Source organism: Hippopotamus amphibius, chromosome 15 (genome assembly GCF_030028045.1).
Source record: "Hippopotamus amphibius kiboko isolate mHipAmp2 chromosome 15, mHipAmp2.hap2, whole genome shotgun sequence".
Taxonomy (NCBI): Eukaryota; Metazoa; Chordata; class Mammalia; order Artiodactyla; family Hippopotamidae; genus Hippopotamus; species Hippopotamus amphibius.
In genome coordinates, this window is record NC_080200.1 from 23522772 (window position 1) to 23547140 (window position 24369).

The 24369-nt window shown below is 34.6% G+C and overlaps 1 pseudogene; it reads right to left on the reverse strand.

Annotated features, from left to right (window-relative positions):
* Nucleotides 1–1187: 1187 nt before the first annotated feature.
* On the reverse strand, nt 1188–22159 carry LOC130836381 (olfactory receptor 2M3-like; annotated as a pseudogene).
* Nucleotides 22160–24369: the final 2210 nt, after the last annotated feature.

Below are 24369 nucleotides of genomic sequence, written 5' to 3' on the forward strand. Positions count from 1 at the left end.
CAATCTCTATCAAATTACCAAGGGTATTTTTCACAGAACTAGAACAAAAATTTTACAATTTGCATGGAAATACAAAAGACCACAAATAGCCAAAGCAATCTTGAAAAAGAAAAACAGAGCTGGAGAAATCACACTCCCTGACCTCAGACAATAATACAGTCATCAAAACAATATTGTACTGGCACAAAAAAGAGAAATATAGATCAATGGAAAAGGATAGAAAGTCTAAATATAAACCTAAACACCTACTGTCACCTAATCTATGACAAAGGATGCAAGAATATACAAAGGAGAAGACAGCTGCTTTAATAAGTGGTGTTGGGAAAAAATGAAATTAAAAGACTCCTTAACAAAAAAATAAACTCAAAATGGATTAAAGACCTAAATGCAAAACAGAATACTATAAAACTCTTAGAGGAAAACATTGGCAGAATATTTCTTCACATAAATTGCAGCAAGATCTTTTTCAATCCACCTTCTAGAGTAATGAAACTAAAAACAAAATTAAAAATATGGGACCTAATGAAACTTAAAAGGTTTTGCACAGCAAAGGAAATCATGTATATATATATAAAAAGACAACTCACAGAATGGGAGAAAATATTTGCAAATGAAGCAATAGACAAGGGATTAATCTCCAAAATATACAAACAACACATGGAGCTCAATATCAAAATACAAACAACCCAATCAAAACTAGGCAGAAGATCTAAATAGACATTTCTCCAAAAAAGACATACAGATGGTTAAAAAAAAAAAAGCACATAAAAATATGCTTAACATCACTAATTATTAGAAAAATAAAAGCAAAACTACAATGAGGTATCAGTTTACATCAATCAGAATGGCCATCATTAAAGAATCTACAAACAGTAAGAGCTCAAGAGGGCCTGGAGAAAAGAGAACCCCCCTACACTTTTGGTGGGGATGTAAATCAGTATAGCCACTGTGGAGAACAGTATGGAGGTCCCTTAAAAAACTAAAAATAGAACTACCATATGACCCAGCATTCCCACTACTGGGCATATATATGGAGAAAACCATAATTCAAAAATACACATGTACCCCAATGATCATTACAGCAGTATTTACAATAACCCAGACATGGAAACAACCTAAATGTCCAATGTTAGATGAATGGATAAAGACATGGTACATATATACAATGGAATATTAGAATATTTATCTTAAAGAAGCTTAGTGAGCTAAAAGAGAACACAGAAAATAAAACAATACAAAACAAAGCATAAAAGCAATATTTGGACAAAAATGAGTTCAACAAAGGTTGAAACTATGTCAAAGGACAAAACTGAAAGTTTAGAACTGAAGATGCAGTGACTGAAATGACAAAAAAATCAATAAAGACTGAGCAGCAGGCTTGATCAAACTAATGAAACAATGAGTGAGCTCAAAGTCAGATTATTTGAAATTACCAAGTCAGAAGAACAAAAAGAAAATAGAATAAAAATGAGTTTAATGAGCTTACAGAAATTGTACAATTTTATAAGCAACCAATGTATGTATTATGGGAACCCCAGAAAGAGCAGAGAAAGAGAAAGGGGGGAGAAAGCTTATTTAAAGAAATAATGACAAAAAATGAAACAGAAACACACAGAAACAAAAACAAATTTCCCAAAGCTGAAGAGGAAAATCAACATTTAGATCCATGAAACCCAAAGAACTCAAAATAAATTAAACATAAAGAAGTCTTCAATGAGAATTATTGTAATGCAAAAATCAAATATATTTAATATCATTTAAAAAATTTAAACTGGACCCATATTACCCCTTTCCAAGTAAAAGGTGTAGTTAATTCACTTACTGTACACTAAAAAACATATGAATATTGCAGATATTATCTGCAATAAAATTATATAATTGAATATTTTCTAAATATCATTGCACCAAAGTATTATAATCATTTTTATTATTACTTTAACAATTGAAAATTGTTATAATTTAATGGGTTTTTCCAACAGAATAAAACTAATTGAAAATATATAATAGTTAAAATCAATTAAAGATAACTCCCATATGTATAATATTTTAAGAATTTCTTCCTCTATGTTTAAACTAACCACATTCCTTTTAACGTATTATTTTTTTTGGCTAATGTAAGCAAAACTGGGAAATAAATTCTATACACAGACATATTATTACTGTGCAATTACTGAGCTAAAATATATTAAATATATAATCTAAAAACTTTTAGAGACATAATAATATTGGAAGAATCTGAATAAATATTGAATTGACCATTAACCTACTTTTGAAAACTTCTAAATAATTTATAACTCCTTCCCCAATGTTGACATATGTGCAGCCTGGACTATTAGGTTCTTAACCTGCATTCTAAGTCTCACTGAAAATCCTTAAGTGAATTAAAAAAACAAAATAAAAATTAAAAATAAACAAAAAACAAGCAATAGACTAAATTGAAGGTTTAGAAATATTGTTGCTCCTAAAATTCCTTGGAGATTTTTAAATGTCAATTTTAAAGATAGAATATTTTCTATCTATGTACATTTATTTGGGTCATTTTTCAAAGACATTTACTCAGAAAATGATTTTGTTTATATTGCGGTGGTTAGACTACTATCAGTTAATCAAATCTGTGAGTTTGCGAAAGTGCAAAAATAATAAAAGGTACTAATCCTGATTTTAATTTTATTCACCATAGAAGTAGAGGGTCTTTTCAGCAAGGGCTTAAGAGAAGTTTATTCAGAATTAAGTACTTCTGTTTATAATAAACAATGAATACATACAGGCATCTCATTAGCAAGGGAACTCCAAAAGGAAAAGTTTGATTGAGGTAGACTTAGACAAGAAATATAAATAATTTATAATAAAATATAATCCTTAAAATTAAAAAAAGATGAATTGCTCAAAACACTTATTCACACTTTTAAGTCATGTAGCTCTTTTTAAACCTTAAACATGTTATTATTACAATTCTGATAATTGATTTGATTGTTATTGATTGATTGTGAAATGACAGTAAAACATAGTAAAATTGATATGAAGGCAACTGCTGATATTATCTGTGAACTACTGTTCTGGACACATGATGAAAAATACATGGGCTTACCCTCAAGTGTATCATATTTTGAAATATAATTGAAATTATTATGTTCTTTGAGACATATATAATAAAATTTTATAAGAATTAAAATACTATGTCAAGTATAAGAATTTATTTCACTTAAATCAAACTAGGATATTTATAGAAACAAAAGGAAGTTGGAGAATAAACTGTATTCTTTAAAGAAGGAAGGATACCTTGTATCCATAGCCTGTGCTGTATCCTCCGGACTTGGGAAAGTTTGCAGCCAAGTAGAGAATGCTTTAAAGCAGCATAGGTATCAGAAATTATAGTTCTTGGGAGTAGAGACCTTTCTGTGCAAGTACCGTGTGTAATCATGTGGGTACTGATTCAATTGCACTAACCCTTTTTGGTAGTGTTGGTTACTGTTTGGATTAAAAGCATTTCAGATTTAAGGTAATTAGCTTAGGAAATATTTGATGAGATCTATGTAAGCTTTAAGTTAAGAAACAAGATTTTAAATGAAGTTTGAGGTCAAGCAAGTGGCTGCACTTTTTTACAGTTCTGTTCAGTAGATATTATAAAGTATAAAATGGACAAAAGAAAGTGGTTTTGAGGCTAATTCATAAATGTGCTTTTTGAATAGGAAGTGAGATGAGGGTCTTGGAAGAGATAGTGCCTAATCATTTTGCAGTACGCTTTGGATGTGTCCAAGTGATACCTGAAGAATAAACCTAACACTTAAGGATCCTAATGCTCAATAGGGATTGTGGAGGACAGCCTTTCTTATTTCATGTTTATTATCATATTTATCATGAATGAAGAGTGGATACATAGTACCATGGTAACCCTTATGCTACTTCCTATTTGCTGTTTTACTCTACATAAATCCACTACTTTTAATCAAAACCTAGAAATTACTTGCCTAGATTTTATATGAAAATATAAAATGGAATATATAATAAAGGTAAAAAGGGCTATTATAACCCATCTATGCATTTGAAGAACTTCTAGAAATAATCCAGATAACTAAAAATATGTTTTGCTATAGTTATTCGTGTTTGTTGTTGTTGTTGTTGTTTTTAAACACAAGCTATGTGAAATTGAAGTGGCTTATACTTTTAACTTCTGCATTTTATTTATTTGTTTTTTTAACTTCCTGTATACATCAATGTTTCCAGTAAAAGAGTAATAACACCTGAAAACAAACTTGCAGAGATTTTGTGAGAATCAAATACATGTAGTATATGAAAACAATTTGAAATTTTATTATCCTGCAATTGAAGTAAATAATAAGATAGATTAATGTAAATGATGCTGATAATCTTGAAAACAATGCTAAAATTTACAACTACTCTTCAATAATATTTTATACCCAGGTATGTGCTTTTTCTATGCTTTATCCAATTTATACTTAGAAATGTTTCCTTAAATCTATGTTACATAAAATACATAGGTTCAAATAGTTAAATTTTTAATCTAGGTGAGCTAGAATTATATATAGTTTTAAAACTAAAGTCTCTGGTGTACTTGAGTAATGAAGCAGAATGAACATATTCTCATTGCAAAACAAATTTTGAAGGACATTCTTATAATCAGTTTCTGTCATAGAAAATATGTCTACCTAATTACCTATTTATTAATGCTGATTCACATTTGTAAAATTTGTATTAGTGTTGGGGCTGGGTCCTAGTGTTGATAAAGTAGAGGGAGAATTCCAAAATGGTGCTTGCCAGTACAAGTGTCCTTGTGATAGAATAAGCTCCCAAATATAGCTGTCACCAGTGTTTTTGTCCCCAGAGAGAGCTTTGGTTTCCTCCTGCCTCTCTGGGAGTAGGCTGTCTGCAATATCATCAAGCGGGTGTGACCCAGGTACCTTTCAAATGACTGCTGCTGTTCTGGATCTTGTGAGATTTTGTGTGTGCCCTTTAAGAGCAATGTCTCTAGTGCCCACAGTCTTCTGGAAGGAAGATTTAAAGTTTCACTCTAAAATAAATCAAATCATTCTGTATGTGTGTGTGCACACATGCATGTGTCTTTCATACATCTTTAGAAATGTTTAAAAAGTATGTGAGTTTTATACTACTGGTATACTCCATTTTGATATCAGAAATGACAATTTTTCAGTTATAAGGAGGAATTAAGGAAGAAGAGTAGCCTACTTTTCATTCTTAGATAGTTAATTTATATCTGAAAATTTGTTATTTCATCTATTCACACATGCTCCATTTGTGTTAATGTTATATAAACAAGTAAAACAGATTTTAACTTAATGTTAAAAATTTGTGCTGAATCCACAATATTCTTCTTCACTGGATTGAGGATATCATATGAAGTATCATTTAGCTGGCCATGACATATAAAGGGCTAAGAGTAGGAAAGGAAAACTTTAATAAGAATAACTCAAAAAATATAATATAGATTTTTTTTACTATTTTTCAAATATTTAATCTTCCCATTCATCATAAAAAAGCAAAGTTCAGGGGAAATTTTCACAAGGGTATAGTGAAAATAATCTTAATGAAAAAGTACATCTGACACGGCTTAATATACATTAGTCTCTTTGCAAGGTGTCTATTTAAGAAGGTCATTTAACACAAAAACAACTCATTGCCCTGTTTATTGATATAAAATCTGGATTGATTGTATCTAGTTAACAAGTGATGGAAGCAAAACAAAAAAAAAAAAACAACAACAACAAAACCAAAATAAAATAAAACAAATCAAAAAAGACAAACAATAAAACACAACCAATCCACTAACCAAAAAAACTATCTGCTTGCCAGCTACAGTATTTTGAGCAATGCTATAATACCACATAAACAGCAAAAATTACCAATGAGAAATAATAGGGTCTAAAACAGTTCCATGCATCTATAATTACTGACAGGGACAGTTTTCTGAAAAATGGCTCCAACTTACAATTCCCTTATTTTATAAGGTAAGCATTTACTGTAGAAGCTCTGAGCTGCTGTACCTCAGAGTTCTCCATAGTATTCTCTCCAGCCAGCTAATGATGCAAAGGCAGCTTTTGACAGGCTCTCTTGACAACATTGGACTGGAAGAGACAATGATACTGCTGCTCACATCAATTTAGTTTGAACTAAAATAAATGGATCCATCCAACTACAGAGAAAGCCTGGGGAATGCCATCTATGGGCCTAAGAATCACTTTTATTATAATTTACTAGAATTATTCACAAAAGCCAATATATGGAAACAATCTAATTCTTCATTGTTTAATAAATTGATAAAACTGGTGTATATATATAAACAATGGCATATTATTCAGTCATAAAAATGAAGGAAATCCTGATATTTGTGACATGAATGGACTGTGAGTGCATTGCTAAGTGAAATAAGTTATACAGAGAGAGACAAATATTATATGATGCCAGTTTTATGTGGAATCTAAAAACATGAATTCAGAACAGCTTAAATCACAGAGTAGAAAGGCTATGAGTTCAACTTTTCCCATGAGCACATTAAAATCATAACTATCTGCAGAACAGCTATTAATGAGAAAAATCATGACCTATCAGAAAAGTCTTCTACAACTTGTTGACTTAAAAAATACATATGTGCAATGTGAGAGTTGTGAGTTAAGTTTTATTTGGGGCAAAATGAGGACTGCAGACTGGGAGGCAGAATCTCAGATAGCTCTGAGAAACTGCTCCAAGGAAGCAAGGGGAGGAGCCAGGATATATAGGGGTTTTGAAACAAAGGACAAGTAGTCAGGAACATCAAGAGATTATTGTTAATTAAAGGAAACCAGATATCTCAAGTTAAGGAATTTAGGGCTTTTCTATGTATGGAAAGATGCAAGCTTTGGGCTCACTGAAATCATTCCCTTATTATGTACCTTAGCTATCTGGGGCTGTATTTTCATCCTGAGTTTCCTCAGGGCTCACTACAAGGAGTGACTCACAGTCTGATGGAAGGTATTCTTTTCAGCTAGGGCTGCAATCCTTGATGACTGTGACATCCTCTCTTTATTGATATGGCAGGAAATATTCCATTTATAAATATTCCATTCATCAAACTGAAAACATAAAGAAGGTGTTACTGGGAAGTGCTAAATCAGACCACATGTTGGATCTGTTTCATTGACTTTGACCTTTGCTTTTTGCTGCTTTTGTTTTTATAATCATACATGATGGCCTGCCTCAGGGAACACTGCCCCTCTGCCTGAATGTTAAACTAAAGTGCCTCTGTTCAGCTAACAGGCAGACAATGGGCTCTGCCTACCTGTGTGAATGGCTAAAATTAGTATATCCCATCACCAAGACTGGTTATTCCCATAGGTCTTTTGTAGGATTAACTTTACTTCTTCCCTGCCTCTCCCTCTATGATTCTATAAAAGGCACTGGCATCCAGACCTCATTAGATGTTTTTTTGACAGACACTAGCCTGCCATCTTCTTGGTCTGCTGGTTTTCCAAATAAAGTTGTATTCCTTGCCTCAACACCTCATCTCTGATTCATTGGCCTGTTATGTAGTGGGCAAAGTGAGCTTGGACTCGGTAACAAAGGGACCACAAGGAGAGATGGAGGAGGGGCAGAATCCTGATATAATCAAATTTCTTAACCATAGGTGGGAACCCACAAGTGGAGAATAATTGTATTTCAGAGGTCCTCCTACAGAGAGTTCAGAGCCCCACATAGGGCTATACAGTGCACTTGAGTTGTAAGAATGAATATTGTTGAAATGACCATACTACTCAAGGCAATCTACAGATTCAATGTGATCCATATCAAGATACCAATGGCACTTTTCACAGAATTAGAAAAAATAATTTTTAAAATTACATGTTCACAAAAGACCCCAAATAACCAAAACAATCATGAGAAAGAAGAACAGAGCTGGAGGAATCATGTTCCTGACTTCATACTATACTACAAAGCTACAGACAGCCTCTTCAATAAATGGTGCTGGAAAAACTGAACAGCTACACATAAAAGAATGAAATTAGAACACTATATAACACTGTACACAAAAATAAGCACAAAATGGATTAAGGACCTAGATGTAAGACCAGACACTATAAAACTCTTAGAGGAAAACAGGCAGAACACTCTATGACATAAATCACAGCAAGATATTTTTGACTCACCTCCTAGAATAATGAAAATAAAAACAAATATAAACAAATAAGACCTAAACTTAAAAGTATTTGCACAACAAAGGAAACCACAAATAAGATGAAAAGACAATCCTAAGAATGGAAGAAAATATTTGCAAATGAAGCAAAAGAAAAGGATCAATCTCCAAAATATACAAACAGCTCATGGAGCTCAATATAAAACAAACAAACAAACAAAAACACTCCAATTAAAATATGGGTGGAAGACCTAAATAGACATTTCACCAAAGAAGACATACAGATGGCCAAGAGGCACATGAAAAGTTGCTCAACATCACTAATTATTAGAGAAATGCAAATCAAAGCTACAATGAGGTATCACCTCACACCAGTCAGAATGACCATTATCAAAAAATCTACAAAAAATAAATGCTAGAGAGGGTGTGGAGTAAAGGGAGCCCTCTTGCTTAGTTGGTGGGAATGTAAATTGGTATAGGCACTATGGAAAAGAGTATGGAGGTTCCTTAAAAAACTAAAAATAGAACTACCATATGAACCAGTAATCCCACTACTGGGCATATGCATAGAGAAAACCATAATTCAAAAAAACACATGTACCCCAATGTTCATTAAAGCACTGCTAACAATAGCCAGGACATGGAAATAACCTAAATGTCCAATGAGAGATGGATAGGTAAAGAAGATGTGGTGCATATATACAATGGAATATTACTAAGCCATAAAAACAAATGAAATTGGATCATTTGTAGAGATGTGGATGGACTTAAAGACTGTCGTACAGAGTGAAGTATGCCAGAAAAAGAAAACCAAATATCATATGTTAATGCATATATGTGGAATCTAGAAAAATGGTACAGATGAACCTATTTGCTGGGCAGGACTAGAGATGTAGATGTAGAGAATGGACATGGGGACATGGGGGTAAGGGAAGGGTGGGACGAATTGGGAGATTATGGTTGACATACATACACAACTGTGTGTAAAATAGATAGCTAGTGAGAACATGATATAAAGAACAGGAAGCTCAGCTTGCTGCTCAGTGAAGACCTAGATGAATGGGATGAGGGGTGTGGGAGGGAGGTCCAAGAGGGAAATGATATATGTATACATATAACTGATTCACTGCATTGTACAGCAGAAACTAACAAAATAGTGTAAAGCAATTATACTCCAATTTTAAAAAAGAAACTCATTTGTTGAGAGTTCCTTCCAGTTATGTTGGTATATCAGTTTCATGTTATTTATAGCAATGCCAGTGTTTCTGTCAACTCAGCAAAAATTTAAATGTTCCAATGGATTATCTGATTCACTCCTCTTCACTAGTTGATTTACCAAACAGTAGAAGAGCCTATTCATTATAATCCATTCCTTCTACCAAAAATGAATTTCTTCCTGCTTAACGACATTGTTTTTGATATGGTCTGAAGTTTCTTTTGACAACAGTGTGCTTGATCAGCACAATTTTTTTGCTTCTATTTGTCACTTTTGTTTCATATTTCATTCATTTGTACCTGGATTTTCCTTCAGTTTTTTAATAGACATTTAAAGATGAGAAAATAAAATCCCTTTCACATTCATCCAAAAAAAAAAAAAAAATTGTGTGGGTCTGGTACTGGCACAAAACAGACACAGAGATCCATGGAACAGAATAAAGATCCCAGAAATATATCCACATGCTTATTACCAATTAATCTACAATGTAGGAAGCAATAATATACAATGGTGAAAATATAGGTCTCTTCAATAAGTGGTACTGGGAAAACTGAACAGCTACATGTAAAAGAATGAAATTAGTACATTCTCTAACACCATATACAAAAATGGATTAAAAATGGATTAAAAACCCAAATGTAAGACTGGAAATCATAAAACTCCTAAAGAGAAACATAGGAAGAACATTCTTTTACATAAAATGTAGCAATATAGTTTTTTGCTTCTGTCTCCTAAAGCAATGGAAATAAAAGTATAAATAAACAATAAGACCTAATTAAACTTAAAAGGTTTTGCTCAGCAAAGGAAACCATCAACAAGATAAAAAGGCAACCTTTTGAATGGGAGAAAATATTTGTAAAGTATATGACAGATAAGGGGTTAATATCCAACATATATAAACAGCTCAAACAACTCAACATCAATAAAGCAGACAACATCATTAAAAAATGAGCAGAACTGAAAAGACAGTTTTCCAAAGAGGAAGTGTAGATAACCAATAGAAAAATGTTCAGCATTGCTAATCATCAGGGAAGGGCAAATCAAAACCACAATGAGATATAACCTCATAACTTTCAGAATGACTATCATCAAAAAGAAACAACAACAGCAACAAAAAAACAAATAACAAATGTTGGCAAGAATGTGAAGAAAAAGGTACCCTTGAACACTGTTGGTGCAGCCACTAAAAGAGCATGGAGGTTCCTCGAAAAACTCAAAATAGAACTAGTATATGACCCAGCAATTCCACTCTTGGGTATATACCCCCCCCCAAAAAAAAAAAAAACATTAATTTGAAAAGATACATGTATCCCAATGTTTATAGCAACATTATTTACAATTGCCAAGATATGGAAGAAACTTAGGTGCCCATCAACAGATGAATGAATAAAATAAAAGAATAAAAAGATTATATAACAATTATACACACATATACAATGGAATATTACTCAACAATAAAAAATAATAAAATCTTGTCATATGCAGCAACATGGATGGACTTGGAGGGCATTATGCCAAGTGAAATTAGTCAGAGAAAGACAAATACTGTATGATATCACTTATATATGAAATCTAAAAAAATACAGCAAATGTAAACACAACAAACCAGAAACAGACTCACAGATATTGAAAAAAACTAGTGGTTTCCAGTGGGGAGAAAGTAGGGAGGAGGGGCAATATAGAAGTAGAGGATTAAGAGGTTTAAACTATGATATGTAAAATAAGATGCAAGGGTATATTATACAACTCAGGAAATATAGCCAATATTTTATAATAACTATAAAAGGTGAATAATCTTTAAAAGTCATGAATCACTCTATTTTACACATGTAAATTTTATAATATTGTACACCAACTATACTTCAACATTTTTTTAAATAAATAAAAATAAAAACATGAACTGATAGAAACAGAGAGTAAAATAGTGGTTGCTAGGGAGGGCTAATCATTGGGAAAATGAGGAGATGTTAGTCTAAGCACACAAACTTTCAGTGATACGTCAATAAGTTTTGGGCATCTAATGTGCAGCATGGGGACTATAGTTACCAACACTCAATTATATGCTTGAAACTCTCTATGCATGTAGATCGTTAATGTTCTAAGCATAACAATGACAACAGTCTGAGGTGAAAAATGTATTAACTAACCTTACGGTATTAAACGTTTCACAATGTATATGAAAACATATCCTCCCTCTCTACAGATTAAGTTCACCTAATGTTCTTTTCAGTTATATCTCAATAAAGAAAATATGTTAGAAAGATTGTGAGCAATAGTTAAACTTCTTGGTATCCATGCTTAAGTTCCAAAAATAATCTTAAAGTTCTGCATTACCAAATTGTCCCAAATGTATTCACAACAATATTCCAAAACTGTATAGAAAAGGTTAACTGCCTTTTCCTTAATGGATAGACACCACCAAAACATTCTTCCAACCCTCTTTCACCCCATCTCCAGACAAATATGAATCTCATCTCTTTTAAGAAAATAACTTTTTATATTGTGTTGGATCTTTATATTTTATTTTCCAGAACCAATCTTTATATTTTCCATCTCTCTTTCCCATTTTGGAAGCCCTCAGCAGTCCTTTCCCCTTTGACATCTGGTGTGATATTGGTCAGTAACAGCACAGAGAGGAAATAAAATGGTAAGAACAAGAGTATTTCCTGTCCAATCACCGTGCTCACTCTGTGTTGCCTAAGTCTCTACCAAAGGCAATGGGTATCGAGGTCACTCTTGATGTGGTTTTCTTTTGCAGGTAGTGTAACTGCTTTTCCTGTTATCCCTCCATTCACAGGTGTCACCCAGTATGTCTGTTTGTCTATCAGTTCATCATCCATATCTATCTGTTTCTCTATCTCTATCATCTATCTTATTCATTATCACTGTCATTTATAATATCTTAATTTTTAGGTTCATAACATATTTTATCAATAATCATGGCAGCTCAGTAAGAAAAATTTTTAATATTTGTGAAATTATTTGGCCTAAAAGAGGACAACTTCCATGAATGTTCCAAAAATTTAAAATAATAATTATTCTATATTTTTGTTGTGTGAATTCTATGTAATTACTATTTTTCAATCTGTTATTAAAACATATATTGCATTTTAACATATATTACCTGTTTTTACATGAGAAAGATGCTAGAGCTTGTGTTTAAATGGGCAATTGTCAATGTTTCCTTGTATTTTTGAATCATACTTAATTTTTGCCTTTAAAATGAACATTAATTTCTTATGTTTATGATTGTAGTCTTTCTTTAATTATAATTATTTTGGAGGGGGTGTTTCCCCATTGTATGTGCCAGCTATAAAGTGGAACTTGCCATCTGCCTGTACAAGAATTAAATCACTTGGTGCTGCTGTAGCTGCTGACCTTAAACATCCCCTGTGGATAATTCAGGGTGGAGATTGGGAACGAGGCACTCTGTGCTTTGGAAAATGAACAGACTAAGTCTTCAGATAGTTAGATGTTTTCAGGAGCTGATTTTATGAGCCCAACCCTTGCATCTCCTCATATCTAGAGAAGCACTAAATCCCTATATGGTGACATCTGCTACTTATGACTAGCAGAAACCCCCTACAAAAAAATGTATTTGATTACATGTACTCTTCCTTTACCAAGAATACATATATACTAACCTTTCCCCTTGCCTCCTTGGAAAAGTTTCTCAGAGCTATCTGGGATGCTGTTTCCAGGGCTGCAGCACTCACTTTGCCCCAAATAAACTCAACTTGCGACTCACGTTGTGCAATTTTTTTGTTGACAGTTTTGGCAACCACAAAGGGACTTGAGTCTGAAGTAGCCTTCCTAATTTATCTGATAAAGCTACTGGGAACTTAAGAGTTTCCAATATCTGGAGAGAATAGATAGAAAAGATAAATGTTTCAATGAATATTAAGTGCCAGTTTTGCTGATGGAGGTATTTATTAAGATTCACTCCCTGGATAGTTCCTTGCTGTTATGCTATATTAATGTAAAGTCCAATTGAGTTTTTAAAAGGATACTCTAAGTTTGTTCCTGAAGTTTATCTCAGTAATCTATCTTTGGATGAAAATCAGATGTCCCACAGCCTGCAACCAGAGGATTATGCATACTAAAAAGGACATAATTTAAAGACAATCTCCAACATAGATGGAAGGACACATCAGAGGAGAAACTACACTTACATCAGGACAAGAAGAAGCCAACATCAGAAGTAGACAGCTAGCCCAAGATGCTGGACCTGACTCATATGAGCACTTATAATGTTTTCTTGACTTCTTGGACCTTTACATATAAATCAAATGTTTTTCTATCATGGGCACAATCCTATGCTAATTTTAAAAATCAATCCAATTGTTGGTTTTGGGGCCAGTTACCTATGACTAGTACTTTTGGGTTGCCTTGGTGGATTTCTCCCCTCCAAGGCTCTAATTGGATGGCCCTTAGGAAATTTACTCTAGAGAAAGAGAAAAAAATATATAGTCCTGTTCAGGGGATCCCCTAGCCTGGCCAATTAATACCTGCACTGACCCTGGCCATAAATTCAAATTTTCTTTTAAGATCACCCAGGCTCAAGCAAAATGACAGCTAAGTCTCAAACAAAAACTGTTACCTCTCATCTATTAAAGGGAAACTTCCCACAATTATGGGATGCATTTATGTGGTCAACACCAGGCTATGAACATTTAAATTTAAAAACACCTTTACTTTGGGAAGGATTAAATAATACTAAGGATGATCAGCCCAGTAAATCAGGAAATTAGGCTGGGTGCCTTATGAACAATGCCTACATGTTATTACCCTTAGAGACAGTGATTGATGTGGAACTGACTGAGCCAGATGACCAGAGTTTCCCTGGGTTGCACCTAATGGAACTCATTGGATTTGCAGTACTAATTTATGGCCTTGGCTTCTGCTGGGATGGGTAGTAAGATGTACCCTAGGATTCCCATGGACTCAAGGTCATATATGTAACAAATTAGAGACCATTGGCATGAGCTGATGGGTCAAGAGATCTGCATTCTGCTGGTATGACCATTAGCAGCTATTTTTGCCATATCTAGCCATATTAAAGCCTTAACAAAATTCATTCAGCAGGCCTTAAATGATAGTAACTAGGCTATTAGCCTATTGAATTCTGAACTTTCTATGATGAGACAAGTGGTGCTATAAACCTGTATGGTCCCCAATACCCTTACAATATCTCAGGGAGGCACCTGTGCCATAATTCAGACTGAATGCTGTGTTTTCATACTTGATGAATCCTCTAATGTAACACATTTAATGAAGCATATGAAAAATCAGATTTCTGCATTAGGTGACCCATTCCCAAGTCTTGACCTCTTCAAAAACTGGTTTGGCGTGGGAAGCTCTTGGCTTAAATATTTACTTACAACACTATTAATGTTATTAGCTCTATTGTATTTTGCCTGTTTCACAAGATTATTATTTCTTGTATTACCAAATGTGTGACTGAACCACCAACAAAAATAATGATGACTAGGCTACTTGAAGCAGTTGATCATATATATATAGTTCTGTATGTGACCAATGATTGTAATAGTGTAACTCTGGATATGGGAAGATAAAATGAGAGGGAATTTTTCCTGGACCATAACAGATTAGGAATACAGGTGGTCCAGAGATCTTTGACTTTTGTTACAAAGACCTAGCCCATTATTGGCACATTGAGGGGCCTATTGGCGAGATCTTCATCAGACCTAGGAATGAACCTTCCTAGCACCATGGAACAAAATGGTCCTGAAATGTCTCCCAAAGCGTGGTTGTATTTATGACCATGAGGGGGCCCTGTCAACTATAAATTAGAGCTTGCCATCTGCCTGTACAAGAATTAAATCACTTGGTGCTGCTATAGCTGCTGACCTTCAACATCCCTGAAGGGAATTCAGGGTACAGATCAGAAAGGAGGCACTCTGTGCTTTGGAAAATGGGCAGAACAGGTCTTCAGATAGTTAGATGTTTTCAGGAGCTGATTTTATAAGCCCAACCCTTGCATCTCCTCATGTCTAGAAAAGCACTGATCCCTGCATGGTGATATCTGCTACTTGTGACTAGCAGAAACACTCTAAAAAATATATTTGATTACATGTATTCCTCCTTTACCAAGAATACATATATATTGATTTTCCCCTTGCCTCTTTGGAACAGTTTCTCAGAGCTATCTGGGATGCTGTTTCCCAGGCTTCAGTCCTTATTTTACCCCAAATAAACTCATCTTGCAACTTTCACATTGTGCAATTTTTTAAGTTGGCATATGTAATTACTTTTCAATGATATAATATCTATCACTGATGATTTATTGCCCTCTGATTTAACTTTTTTCATATTATGTTAAAATTATCAAGTCTGAATTATTTGTTAACATTTGCACAATAGAATATTTTTCTGAAATTTGAAATGTCTTTCTCTTAAATATATATATAGATAGATTTTTTAAATTCATCTTTTAATCTAACTTTTAATGTGTCACTTTGTTCACATTTATATTTATAATTTTTTGTGGTCTGATATTGTGTTTGTGTGTGTGTGTGTGTGTGTGTGTTATGTAACTCTACTTTCTTTGCTTTTGATTGTTTAGTTGTATTTTCATTTGGTATTTAGTTGTTATTTTTCCCTGTGTTTCAAATTGTTTTCCTCTCTCTGCCTTTTGGATGATAGAATGTTACTTTATTTAAAATTTATCTCTAACTATATAATATATATATATGTATATATATATTTATAAACATGTATTCTATTCATTTGCTTCAAATTTATTTATATAAATATATTTTATGACATATGTTCATAATGATATGATATAATATATGCTATGTATTATGCATAATACATTGTATTATAAATATAGATGGATATATTATTAACACCCAAGTTATTTTCTCATGAAACTGAACATGTTAACACATTTTTCTTTGCATCCGATATTGGAAATAGGAAGTTTCATTTAAATTTGGATTTTTCTCTTCTTTAAAAGACAATCTCTCCTTATAGCATCCCCACTCCCATAAAAATGTACTTCAGGATTTTGTTTTCATCAATGTGTCATTTTTTTTAATTGAGGTATAAATGACATAACACTGTAAGTATGAGGTGTACAATATGTTGGTTTGAAACAATTATAGATATCAACATGTTTTTATAATGCATTATGGTATGTGCTTTTGTACTTGCATTTGTGTGTCTGTTTGTAGTCATCCTGCATGTTCTCTATTTAATTTATCTAACCATTTTATTGCTCATGATTCTGAGAACCAGGTTTCCACTGGGTCATTTTTATTTGTCTTTTATGTGGTATTGTCTGTAGCAAGAGAATGGGTTGGAAGATTCAAGATGAATTCACTCAAATGACTGACATATTTGATAGCATGGCTGTAACAATTGAGAACTGGTCAGAATTCACTCTATATGATAAGACGCTATATGATAAGATGGATATCAGTACTTCTTCATGTGGTGATGCAGATATTAAAAATAATGAATATGGAATATGTCATAAATTCTAGGATTTAGGCCAGGAACTGGCACAGGTGTATTTTTGCCACATTTTATTAGTCAAAAGATTCAGAAAAGGGTGAAAAAGTCTAGCTAGCTCTTAATGAAGGAATAGCATGTTTATATGCAGATGGGAAGAATTTTAAGAGCCTTCTTTGCAGACACCCTGATATAGCATCCACTTGGGCCTTTCTTCTACCCTGATAAATTTTTTTTTGTTTTTTATGTCATTTTATTTTGTTTTTGTTTTATATCTTCTTCTTTTCTGCTTTTTTCTCTACTACTAGAATTCATTTTAGAAAAAAATATATTGTGTCAATTTTGTAATTTTATAAGCCATTCTCAACTTTGTAACTTTATAAAAATATAACACCAGATGGGGCTAAATTGATTGGTATAGAGATATTGCTATCTTATTTCAAGCATTCCCCAATGTGGCCTGAGGCCATTAGTAAAGTGACTATGTATAAGGGAAAAGGAAGTCCCCCTAACTTTTGAGTATTTTTAACCACTGGCCCTGCATGATTCTAATTTCTGGTAACACCAAGTGCCTGACTAGTCCAAGCAGGGATTTATGGTGTTTAGGTGATAGGTGGAATTGTAACTCAAGTCTAACTCATGGTGCAACTGTGTTATTCACTCTTTTTGTTGTTGTCCTGAATGTGAAATTGGAATACACAGACTTGACAACTGGTATAACTTCTAAATTCACTACTTGACCCATAAGTTGAAGGCATTATGGTGGGAAGGACAAAATGGAAGGCCTCGGGACTTCCCCTCTTGGCCAAGATAGTAAAACAGGAGCAAGACTGCATCCACAAGGTATTTCCAGAGTTTAAGGACATCATCAAAATCATGAAAAAGACAAAGTAGTGAAAGCTATCACATCCCCATTTAGTTCATCAGTTTGACCTGTGCAGAAGACAAATGGGTCTGGGGGTAAGACTGTGGACTGTCATAAACTTCATCAAGGGCTAAATCCAAGTATAGCTGTTTTCCCAGATCTTTTATAATTGCTGAAGCCAATTAGCACAATTCTTGGTATTTGGAATAGTATGGGGAAAAAAATTAAAAATGTTTTTCTCCAAATTAATATGTAAATAACACTGGAAGCAACCTTATTTTACCTGTCAGGGCCAGCAATATACCCATAGAGTTTTGTCTCAGGTTTACCTTAGTATTTTGTTTGTTTGTTTATTTTGCTTTTTATCATGGTATTGTTCACTAAAATACTGTCTTGGTATTCTACAAACTATCAATTTTGTTCACTACTTTGTTGGCCTTATAAGGATTTAGCAGGAAGTAGCTAGTTTTTAAAATGATTTAATGAGATAGATTCAAATAAAATGAAGAAGTATAACCCCACCAAAAAAAAGGACTTACCACCACAGTGAAGTTTATGCTGGTCCAATACATATCAAGACATCCCTTCCAAGATGGTAAACAAATTGTTTCACCTATTATGATCTACCACAAAGAAAGTGACATGATTCTTAAATTTTGAAGGCAACATGTTTTAGTGTGTTACTCTGAACCATCTGCAGTGTCACTTGTAAAACTATCTATTTCAATTGGAGATCAAAGCAAGAAAGGTTGTACAGCAGGATCAGACTTCAGCATAAGCTTCTCTGCTACAACAGTGGGTAAGAGTCTTGCTGATGGGTCAAGAACTTAAATGAAATTAAATTGGAAGATTGATGACAAAGGATTTTGATGAAGAAGTATGTGTGTAGGCCTTTCAGAATGGGCACAAATTGTGAAATATTTCTGTTCCCTATAACTACCCGCCAAAGGTCATGTATCACAGAAGAGATGTTTAGTATTCAGCTGAAGGAAATATTCAGTGAGACCATGATGGAGTTTGACCAATAATTAATATAGCCCAAAACGTATACAATGATTTTTGGGACTGTGTGTCTTCTCATTCTGGGTAGTAGTAAGAACCCCTCTACTTGCAAGAAATATAGATTATTTTTAGATAGAGATATAGAGTTGTTTTGCTATGAAATCTGAGTGGCCAAAGCAGTAGACTATGTCAGTTATCAATTTATTGTTGTTAATTGAAAAATATGTAAAACCTAAAAGTTGAGAATTATGTTTTATTCAAAGGTCTTTCTGAGGACTGAAGCCTGAAAGACAGCCTCTCAGATAGCTCTGAGGGACTGCTCCAAGAAGTAAGGGAGGAGCCAGGTTATATAGAAGTTTTGCAACAAAAACCAGGTAATGGAAACATCAAAAGATTACTATTAATTAAAGAAAACCAGACATCTCAAGTTTATGAATTTAGTGCTTTTCTATTTCTGAGAAGATGGAATAATCTGGGCTCATTAAAATAATTTCTTTGATATGCACCTTAGCTTTCTAGGATCAGTATCCTGTTCTTTTCCATTCTGAATTCCCTTGGAGTGCACCATCGGGGGCTGCTGCAGTGGCTGAAGCTTGATGGCAGGCAGACTGTTTGTCTCCATCCTGAGTTCCTTCAGGGCTCACTGGTGGCAGCTGTAGTGGCTGATGGCTTGATGGCCACAACAGCCTTTGTTTGTTGGTATGGCAGGCAGCATACTTTATACACATAGTCTTTCAGCTCAGATTTGTCTTTCAGTGCAAACTCTGATTAAAACATAGAATTCCTTTAACATTTCTCCCTTAAAATGAATATGATGTTAAGATCTCTTAGTATAGGCTGCTAGAGGAGAAATACATTGCCTGCAATTTGTGGTAAAGAGGTTCTGGTGTGAAAATGTCTAGGAGATCCCACTCCAGGCAGGGATCAGACCACTGTCTACCTCAGGCTATTCATAATCTTTCTGAAGCCCTGTTGGCATGGAAACAGAGCTTTGTGTGATGTGCATGAGGCTACCTGTGACTCTGATGGTTGCTTATCAAATAATATTTCTTTCTGCAAGACCACCCCATGCTATGTGGTCCCTGTGGTCTGAAGGCCTTCTGCTCCCTCTACTGCCTGGGCTCCCACTGCATGCACAGGCAAATATTTGCTGCCTACCTGCTCCCTGACCTACACATTGGAGAGTTGCCTATATTTCCTTCTGAAACTCCACACTAGCTCTGCCCTGGCTAAACCAGCAAATTTCACTGCCTTGACCCATATATCCTCCAGTGAGTTCTGTGTCCTTTCCAAGTTTTTCTTTCTTTGAGTACTCTCCCTAAGCATTAAGTCAAGGGATTCTTGGTTTACATAGTTTTCCTTATAGCACTCTTCTATTATAATTTATAATTCATTATATTAAGTGTATCACTTAAAAGTTATTGTGAGATATAATTTCACTCTCGATTGAATCCAGACTGCTATAGACACTTTTCTACTCTTACCCCTGGGGAATCATAATGTGCCCAAAAATAAACTGTAAAATTGTAGAACTCAAGTGTTAGCTAATTAGCCCCAAATAAAGTGTGTGTGTGTGTGTGTGTAGTAGAAACCTGAAGGTAGAAGTCTGAAATGCAGTAGAAATATAGAAATGGAAGACAAAAATATAAGCTGAATTGTTTTATTTTTGAATTAATCTCATAACAGTTTTTTCTGAAAATAGATACTGTTGTAATACAAATAGAAGTGAGTTTCTCCACTGATATGCAGGGAATGAATTAGTAGTGGGGGAAACTGTTGCAATGCAAATAGAAGGAATTGTTCTTTTTTCTTCTTGAGAGCAAGGAAAACAAAGAACAGTGAACAGGCTAGAGGAAAAAGATAACCTGGCCTGAAAGAGTTAATCATTCTTTGTTTTACTTTAGTTGTCACTGATCTGTAGTAACCAGATTTTTACTCCACAAAGCTAACTCCCTGATACTATATAAATTACACTGGGCACCTATCACCCTTAACTCTGTGTGAGTTACATCCTGGCTCTCACTCCCTAACCTAATTATGACTTAGCATCTGCATTCTATATGACTATTGTAACAAAACCCCCCTGTAGTTTTTGTTTTTGTTTTGTTTTGTTTTGTTTGCATTTCAGAAAGAAGGTGTCCTGCCTATAAACTGGAGGCAAATGGACAATTAACAGACTGCCAGACCCCAATTACCTGGCAGCCTGATATAAGCTATGACAGTTTTGAAACAATGCAAAGGAAAAAAGACTGCAAGATCCTCACCACATGGACTCAACGTTTACCCAGACTGAGAGCCCCATGTATAAAATCTTCCCTGACTTTGAGGAGGTGGTGGCACAGTTGTTGAGGTGCTAGCCTGCTGTGTCTTCCCTTCTGCCTGGCAAAAAAAAATAAAGCCCTCTCTCTCTTCCTCCAAAATCTCTGTCTCCATATCTCTGTTCAGCCTCGGGAGAAAAAAAGGGCATTATAGAGAAGAACATAGAAGAAAGCAAAGCATAAAGGTGATTAGACAACTTGCTCTCCAGTCTTGCCCTTCCTGAAAACCTTCAGGAATGCTCTGGCCAATTCCTTGTTTTGGAGGCTGTAGATGAGGGGATTCAGTGTGGGAGTGAGGATGGTGTAGAAGATAGACACCATCCTGTCCTGGGTGGGGGAACAATTAGATGTAGGTCGCATATACATAAACAAAACTGCTCCATAGTACATACCCACCACCATGAGGTGGGAGGAACAGGTGGCAAAAGTTTGCGGTGACCAGCTCCAGATCCCATGCGAATGACAGCCAGAATCACACGAGCATAGGAGGTAATGATGATTACTACAGGGAAAACAACCATTATTATACAGCAGTAGAAGAGAACTTCTTCAAATGTTGATGTATCACTGCATGAGATGATTAGCAGAAAAGGGAAATCACAGAAGCAATGGGCTATTTCCCGGGACCCACAATAGGAGAAGGAAAATGTAGCTACAGCATCAATGACCCCATCAGTAGAGCCCAGGATCCAGGAAGAAGCAGTCAGAAGTCCACAAATTTGGGGGCTCATGAGATGGGTGTATCTTAGTGGGTGGCAGATGGCAACATAGTGGTCAAAAGCCATGACTGCCAAGAGGAAGCATTCACAGCTAAGTAGTGATGTATAGAACAAGATTTGTGTGGCACAACCTGCCATAGAAATGGACTTGCTACCAGACAAGTAGTTGAAGGCCATCTTAGAGACAGTGGTAGAGATGAGCATGAGGTCCATAAGGGAGAGTTGGCTGAGGAAGAAGTACATAGGGGTGTGGAGTTGAGTGTCCAGGTAGATATGGAGAACCATGATGGTGTTTCCCATGAAGGCCACTGCAGAGATGCCCAAGACCAGAGAGAAGAGGAAGATGTGGGTGGGGCTGTGATCAAAGATTCCCAGCAATATGAATTTGGAGTTAAAGGTCTGATTCTCCCGTTCCATGATGAATGCGTTATCTACCACAAAAAAATTATGTGAGTCTGTTGTTTTGGTGAACATTTACATAATATCATATAGAATAGGGTTCTAAAAAATTGTGTAGGTTAATAATCAATATTGTATGATAAGGATTATGAGTCTCAAACATCAAGAAGTATAGTATCAGAGAGAAATTTGTCCTGCTAATACCAGCCTCACTTATAAAACTTTTGAATTGCTCCAAGTTCACCCTCTGTTTATTCTTCATCTCAATTGAAAAATTAGGGTGATAATATGTAATATTATGTTATTGATAGGTTTTCTATAAAAGGAAGCTTCTGAAAAGCAAAGCATATCTGAACCAGCAGAAGTCACTTACCAATAAGTATGCAGAGGAATTAAGGTTTAATCAACATGTGGAAACAAGATAACAGACCCAGCAGAATCAGATTTGAGCATTTGTTTTCAAGATACTGGTCATTTTTATTACCAATGCCTGCCATATAATTTTTAAACCCAGATGAGTGGTATAATAGAGTCTATCATACAGAGCAAAGTAAGCCAGAAAGAGAAAAACAAATACTGTATGCTAACTCATATATGTGGAATCTAAAAAATGATACTGATAAAGCCAGTGACAAGGCAAGAAAAAAGATGCAGATGTAGAGAACAAACTTGAGGACATGGTGGGGGGTGGGGTGGAGGGCAAAAGGGAAGCTGAGATGAAGTGAGAGAGTAGCATTGACATATATACACTACCAAATGTAAATAGATAGCTAGTGGTAAGTTGCTGCATAAAACAGGGAGATCAACTCCATGATAGTGATGACTTAGAGGGCTGGGATAGGGAGGGTGGGAGGGAGTTGCAGGAGGGAAGGGATATGGGAATATATGTATAAATACAGCTGATTCACTTTGTGTACAGCAAAAACTGGCACAACAGTATAAAGCAATTATATTCCAATAAAGAGCTTAGGAAAAAAAAAAAACAGGTTTTGCTAATAAATGTAGAATCTACACACTTTCTCTGGAATTTTGCTCAGTTCCATTATTGGATAACACTCAACTTACAGAAACTCACACTTACTTAGACCATATTATCTCACCTCTCTTATTGTCTTAATTCTTCAAAGTTCCTTTCACAGCCATGTGCTGAAGTTATTTTCACTGAGGTTGCTCTGTCACAGACAATGTGGCAAGAAACAGCCATATTAAAAATTTATAGCATTTTAGTAGTGTCATAGATGGAAGATGAACACTCCATTACACACTACCAATTATAAAACAATCATGTATATATTTACTCTGGAATGTTCTATAAAAAATAAATAAGTGCTGTTTCTCATGAGGAAACTTGACATTTGTCCTAGGTTAGTAAGATGTGTATGACTGAATTTGCTTATTTTTTTAACCATCAGAAAGATGAGGCCCAAATTTCAAAGTTCAGGGTAGGCTACCCAGGATGTAAACAATCCTGAAATATGTTCCAGAAGAAATTGGGGTTCCACAAGGTATTTTTTATACTATTACGAAGAAATAGGTCTTTGGTGAAATATCTATTGAAATGCTAAGGTATCTGGGACTATTTGCTGTGAGACAAAGCACAATATTTAAGCAGTAGCTCCCTTGGCAGGAAGAATGTAACAAGAAGCATTTCTGGAAGAAATTTGAAAACTGGACTTTTTTTTTTTTTTTTGGCAGGATACCTACTGATTTCTTAAAAATGTTCATATAATGAGGTACAATATTTAAATCAGAGTTTTCTTTTTCCCTTAGTTGTAAATTTCTGGTTTTGTCTGTATTTATTTTTTCTCCACCACACTGCTTTTCTTGAATCAAGTTTCACTTTGTAAGGCAAGGAGTATATTCACTTATTATTTTTAATGGCTTTCTCTATCTTATCACTTCTCAAAGAAAATTCATGGATTTCATGAAACTCTGATGGTATGTACATAGCCAAGCAATAACAACCCAGCAATCATGGAAATCATGCCCAGAAATGCAGGAGACAGAAAAAAGGGAAGTGACATGAGCAAGAGTGACCATAACAACCCTGTTTCTACTAACAAAACACAACCCAAATATACATCAATACTGTGATCAATAATCACAACTACAGGCAGTATTAATGAACCTCAAGAACAGAATGGTGAATAAACAAAATACATCTCAGGGGAACACTTTAATGAATCCTATTATATGAAGTCTAAGCATAGATTATATATTTGTTGAAG